Source organism: Crocodylus porosus, unplaced genomic scaffold, assembly GCF_001723895.1.
Source record: "Crocodylus porosus isolate Cpor-Errol unplaced genomic scaffold, CroPor_comp1, whole genome shotgun sequence".
NCBI lineage: Eukaryota > Metazoa > Chordata > Crocodylia > Crocodylidae > Crocodylus > Crocodylus porosus.
Genome location: NW_017728909.1, coordinates 767,652 through 774,669, shown reverse-complemented (window position 1 = coordinate 774,669; position 7,018 = coordinate 767,652).

Here is a 7,018-nt window from a genome sequence, read left to right as displayed (position 1 = left end):
CTGCCTTCCTGCCCTTTGGGCAGGGGGCTGGACTCGATGATCTCCCGAGGTCCCTTCCAGGCCTAATGTCTATGAAATCTATGAAACTCTGCAGGCCACCTCTGCTTCAGTCAGTAAATCATCGGGCTGAGAAAAAAGAATAGAAAATTACAAAATCTCTCTACAGAGTCTTACATTATGCCTCCATTCTCAAAGTTGCATGTAGAAGGGCCTTAAAGGACATAACACAGCATGGAGAACAATTTATCTCTTTTGGAAGAATGAAGGCTAGAGTGGACTAAATTGAGACAAGTGCTGTTTAACACCCAGGGATGAAATTCTGAAAGTCTGAGATCTGTAGGCCACCTGTTCATCTTTCCTAGTCTGTACTGAGGACTGAATATGATCCTTTCATTCAAGGGGAATAACTACCTAGGCATTTGGGAAAGGAGATTTTTCTCTGCGAGTCTGTTGTCATGAATCAATTCAACATGGCATCATCTGAGGCAATTCTCAGTATTTTGTAATGTTTTCTTGATCAGTGGTCCCAAAAGAGGATTTAAATAAGATGCATGGTTCTGTCTTTATCATACTGACTATCCAAAGGGTGTAGGAACTAGTATTTGCTTATTATGTCTCCTTCCTTGGCAAGAGCTTTGTACATACTCTCTACAGAGCTTCTTGATTTCAGTCCTCGGCACTTTCTTTAAGGTACTTTAAAAATGATAAAGTTAATAGTAAAAGAAGTAAATATAACTGTACCTCTAACAGATCAGATAGTCCAACAAATGATGCAGAGGATTGGGAGTTGGGACTTTGGGGTTTTATTACCAAGTCTGAACAATTTTGCTAAACAATCCTAGACAATTAACCTATCCTGTCAAACTTTGTTTCCTCTCTTGTAAAATGGAAGTAGGGATATCTCCCTCATCCAGATGAATGTTAAGCCTCAGTTCATTAGAACAACTGAAGAACCAAGGCTAAACAGTTGTTCTATACGACTGCTGAGACCTCTGGATGGAAGGCACCAAATATGTCCAAGGAATTATAATAAATGTTTTCTCAGTTGAATTGGTCCGTGTCAAATTTCCAGCAGATGGAGGCTTGCCAGTAACGATCTGAGCTCCTGTTACATGAGCTAACAGGGAATGTCTACACTGATCACTAACCATGTGCTCTTTGACATGTCACATAAGCCCCTCCCACTTCCTTCCCCATCCATGTGGGGGAAGCACCTTGTAATTGCAGCCCAAGCAATTGCCGTGGGCAGATATTCACCAAGTCCTGAAAGTCCGAAGAATACAGTTGGAAGCAAGGAATCAGGCAAAACGAGTTTGAAAACATATGTAGTAGAAGCTAATCCCAACATCGCAGTAGCACTGTTAAGCAGGTGAACTAATGTGGAGCAAGGGGTGGGATCATGCCATTTTGCCGATGTGAAATGATCAACAGCAGCACCAAAACTTCTGCATGAGGGAGAAGACCCAGCCTACCAGTGCCAGAGCATGCTATTGGGGAATCCCATATGGGTACAGGACCTAGTTGCTATCGACACTGGAGAAACTGGCTCCTGCACTTTTCAGCAGATCCACGCCTAACCAGTTTGGTGTTGACAAGTTAACTGTTGGGCTGGAGGCTCACAGGGCTGCTATGAAAATTGTTCACCCATGTGTTACTAGCATCAGGGATGTGCCTGAAATAATAGCCCGATCCAGATAATGGGTTTCCCAGTTGGACTAGGGCAGTTAACGGTGAACATGTGCCCAAAGTGTGCTGTCATATAGGAGCCAGTGATTATGCCTTGCAGCTGACATATTACTTTCTTGTGCAGGGGTTGGTGAATCACAGTTAAAGACCCAAGCTTATATGCAAAGCCTGGGAAAGTCATGCAATGTTATCACCTCTAGTTGTGAGAGGTCCGGCATGTACATGCTTGGACAAACTTGGATCTATGCTCTCTCATCACTGGAGTGCAAGCAGGAACCCACCTCTGTTTTGGGGGAAATACATTTCCCTCTTACCATGCAGCCATGCACTAAGAGCATGGTGCTACAAAGAAGGTTGATTTTCACCCTTGCACTAGGGTGGTGGCAAATGCATTTGGAAGCCAGAAGGTAAGATGGTGCTGCTTCCCAAAGCATTTGCATTTCAACATACTAAATGGTCTATATAGTGTTGCAGACTACTGTGTCTTGAATACACCTTTGAAACCAGGGGTAAGTATGTTTGCAGAGAGTGGAACTTGGACACTGATGGATTCCCATGGGTAGAAAGTACCTCCATAAGCAGTTTGAGTCAAGGGAAGCTTAGGAAGACTAGATAGTAGACATGTGCTCCATTTGGCTTTCCCAAAGAGTAGACAGCTTTCTAAAAGAACTTGGAGTTGCCTATTGTAATCATTCTCAGAACCTCTGGAGTGATCTTTGTCAAGTCGTGGGAGACGGGCCAAGCACCAGAGGATTGGAAAAGGGACAACATAGTGCCCCTCTTTAAAAACAAAAAGGGGGACTACAGACTGGTTAGCCTCGCCTCTATCTGGGAAGATACAGGAGCATGTCCTAATGAAGGCCATTTGCAATCATCTGGAGGATGAAAGGCTGATCACAAGCAGCCGACATGGATTTGTGAAAAACAAATCACGTCAAACAAACTTGATCTACTTTGACAAGGTAACTACTTGGTTGTATGAAGGGAATTCTGGGGATAAAGTGTATCTGGATTTCAGAAAGGCTTTTGACAAAAGTCCCACAAGACCTTCTTATAAACGAATTGTAGAAATGTGGGCTAGATCAAACTACTAGAAGGTGGAGAGATAACTGGCTGAGTCCTTTGCAACTTCCCTTCCTTGATATTTTAAATAAAGTCCAGCCAGTTCGATCAACTGCTACATTTTATGTTTTGCGTTAGTTCCAGAACTGAAGCTGCAGAAACCTATTGCCATGCCTTTCTTGTGCAGTGCAATCACGAGAGAGATACCCAGCCTTTGCTGTGGCAATTTGTCAGCTAGAGTTCCTGTTCTAAATGTCTCTGACTGGATTAGAGGGAACTCAAATGAAGATAAATACTCCGTTGATTACTCATTGATTATTTTCCCCAGCCTTGGCCTTCAGGAGCTCTGTTATTCTAACTCAATTCATTTTTACTCAGATTGTTCTGCTATTTTTACCAGGCTTATTATCTGCAGGCTTCTGTGGGAGCCTTTCCAGCCGGAACATCCAGACTCTGATGAGTTTAACTCCCCAATCTCACATTACTTTAATATAACTTCTGCTTTGCACTAACTTGATAATTGCCAAAAAGATTCCCAAAGAGCTAGACTTTGGGGGGGGGCAAAATTCTGGTCTTTAAATTTGAATTATGTTAAGAACATATGTGGGCCCATATATTACTTGTGAATTAATAGCCCATTAAAACTACTCAGTGGGCCATAGCTTATTTTCTGCTGTTTGTTTTGTGGTCCATTGATGTTCCTAACATCAGATTTGTTACCCTGCTTCAGCCTAGGCCCAACTCCTTTCTCTTACTCCCTTAATTAAAAGAAGATAAGTTTTATATTCTATGCTTTTGAAGAGATGCCTACAGTTGTTCAAGTGTGATTTGGACTGTGATACAGTAGCTTTGACTTGATATATTAAATAGTGACTGGTACTAAGCTTTTTCTTGTGCTATTATTGAAGTATGCTGGTCCAAACTATTCTAAGCCAGGACTGTTCAACTTCTAAGTGTCTGGGGCTGTATGCCTCTTCCCCACTAGGCTCATACTGCACATGCTGTACAACTCTAGACCACATGGGCTACATGCTGTCCCCCACACACTGAAAAGGTGGTATGCTAAAGTGTGGGACATCCTAGAGATGAAGAAACTGTTCCATTAGTTAAATTATTAGGAAAAAGACAGAAGAAGGATAGTTAGAAAGATGGACTTGATTCCTGACCTACACAGAGATAAAAAATTCACCAGATACTCAGCTAGAAATAAAATAAAGAGGAGGAGGAGGAGGATCCAGGGAACTAAAGACCAGTCAGTGTCACCTCAGTACATGGAAAAATCATTGAGCAAGTCCTCAAGAAATCCATTTCTAAGCACTTGGAGAAGAAAATGATCAGGAACAGTCGGCATGGATTCACCGGGGCAAGTCACGCCTGGCCAACCTGATTGTTTTCTATGATGAGATGACTGGCTCTGTGGATCTGGGGAGAGCAGTGGATGTGATTTATCTTGACTTTAGCAAGGTTTTGGATACAATCTCCCACAATAGTCTTGCAAGCAAGCTAAGGAGGGACAGGTTGGATGAATGGATTATAAGGTAGATAAAAAACTGGCTGGATTGTTGGGCTCACTGGATAATAATCAATGGCAGCTGGTATCAAGTGGACTGCCCCTGGGGTTTGTCCTGGGGCCAGTTTTCTTCAATATCTTCATCAATGACCTGGAAGATGGGATGGAAGTGCACCCTCAGCACGTTTACAGATGACGCCAAGCTGGGGAGGCAGGATGAGTAGTAGATATGCTGGAGGGTAGGGTTCAGATTCAGAGAGACTTAAACAAATTGGAGAATTGGAGGACTCGATGAAAAGAAAACTCATGAGGTTCAATACCGACAAGTACAAAGTCCTATACTTGGGGTGAAACAATCCCATACATTGGTACAGGCTGGAGACTGACTGGCTAAGCAGCAGCTCTGCAGAAAAGGACCTGGGGGTTACAGTGGCCAATAAGCTGAATATGAGCCAGCAGTGTGTCTTTGTTACCAAGAAGGCTAATGACATACTGGGCTGCATTGGTAGAAGCATTGCCAGCATATCAAGGGAAGTGATTCTTCCCCTCTATTTGGCACCGGTGAGGCCACATCTGGAGTACTGTGTCCAGTTTTGGGCCCCACACTACAGAAAGGAAGTGGACAAATTGGAGAGAATCCAGTGGAAGGCAACGAAAATGGTGAGGGAGCTGGGGGACAAGAAGTATGAGGAGAGACTGAGGGAAGTGGGCTTATTTAGTCCAGAAAAGAGAAGACTGAGAGGGGATTTAATAGCAGCCTTCAACTACCTGAAGGGTAGTTACAAAGAGGATGGAGGTGGACTGTTCTTAGTGATGGCAGATGACAGAGCAAGGAGCAATGGTCTCAAGTTGCAGCAAGGGAAGTTTAGGATGGATATTAGGAAGAATTTTCTCACAAGGAGGGTAGTAAACACCAGAACAGGTTACCCAGAGAGGTGGTGGAAGCCCCATCCTTGGAGGTTAAGACCAGGCTAGATGAAGCTTTGGTTGGGATGATCTCGTTGGGGATGATTCTGCATTGGGCAGGGGGTTGGACTAGATGACCTCCTGAGGTCCCTTCCAACCTTAATTTTCTATTATTTTATGAATGAGCATATGTCTGTATATATGTGAATGTGTATATATGAATAAGGTATAGACTACATTGTATCATAGTATTATTTTGATTATATCATATTTTTCTCACATATAACATACCCCCAAATATTATACACACCTTCCCTTTCCTGCTTTCCCCTAGCTAATGGTGAAAACTGGTCTCCATGGGTGGACCTCTTATCTTGAAATAAGCTATGAAAGAGCTATGAAGTAGAGGAGACAAGAAGTCCTAGCAGACAGCAAAATTTTGCTAAGGAAGGAGAGCTTCATTAGCCCACTAAAAAGGAGAGATGTTCTTTAACATCTGCTAAGTGAAGGATAATGAGCCACTAACTCAATAGCCCAACAATAATATTAGAGCTGCTGCACTGTGAAGTAGGGACCGTAGCAGAGTGCTTCTATCCTGGGTAAAAAATCAGCTTCCATGCTTAATACATGCATCCCAGTTTTGTGGGGGAAAGATACATGATGTGTGCAAGAAAATTCAATAATAATGGATAATCGTTATATTGAGTAGCACGGGGGATAAGTGATAGCATTTCTTGTATATATTTTTCCATGGTAAAGATATGATGACTTCTGCCTTATGCAGTTCCTGTGTACTTTACCTTTGGAGGTGCTTTGTTTCTATGGTTGTATAAAAAAAAAAAGATGGAGTGTGACACAGGGCTTCAGTCAGCCTCAGAAGGACCTGTCAAGGAAGCTTCTTAAGGAGACTGGGGAAATACATCCCGACTATCGTTAGTCTGGGGCAGGAATGTTGTTTCCCACATTCAGAATCCCTTGTGGATTAACAGAGAGGATCCCTTTGTGCAGCCAGCAGCAGGCCTGAACTCCAGTTGGTTTTCCATTTACTTTGAATCCTACTGCAGTAATATACATATTAAAGGAGCCAAAGTGAAAAACAGAGCAGACTTCAGGATGTATCTAAACATAAGAGTTTTTCTGCTTAACAATTCCTGCTTAAATTGATGGGTGGACTCATTTGTTCTGGGAATAAAAAATGTCTTGAACTAAATTGGAATAAGGCACTTTTATTGCAGAATAAGTGTGTCCAACATGGACATAGTTATCTGGGAAGAGCTATTGCACTTTAAATCCCTGCTCTACTTAATACCTAGTAATTTCTACTCATTTCAATGGGATTGTGAAGCTCTGGCTCCAATGCCTACTCTTCACGGACCTTTTCAAGTGGATTCTACCGCATGGAGAGTATTGCTAGTTTTGGACTAAGCATTTACGTAGACCTACAAGAGAAGAGAGGGCCCAGCAACCTGAATTGGAGCCCGGACCCCTTAGATTAACAAAGTTGACCCACAATTTTCAGTATGGTTCTCAACCATTTTTTAAAATGACACCACAGTAGAAAGGCTACAGAGAGATACAAGTAAGTGACAACACTTGCCATTGTATAGCTGCTTTCATTGTCCAAATTTCATGTGCTTAGTTTTGAGTTTTGAGTTTCTACTCTCTCATCTGCTACCATCTTCCAGTCAGTCATAGAATCATAGAAGTTGGGTCGAAGGGACCTTGTAGATCTTCAAGTCCGACCCCCCGCCTGGGTGGGAGAAAAGACTGGACTCAAATGAGTCCAGCCAGGTAGTCATCAAGCCTCTTCTTAAAGATCCCCAGGGTAGGAGCCAGCACCACTTCCCTAGGAAG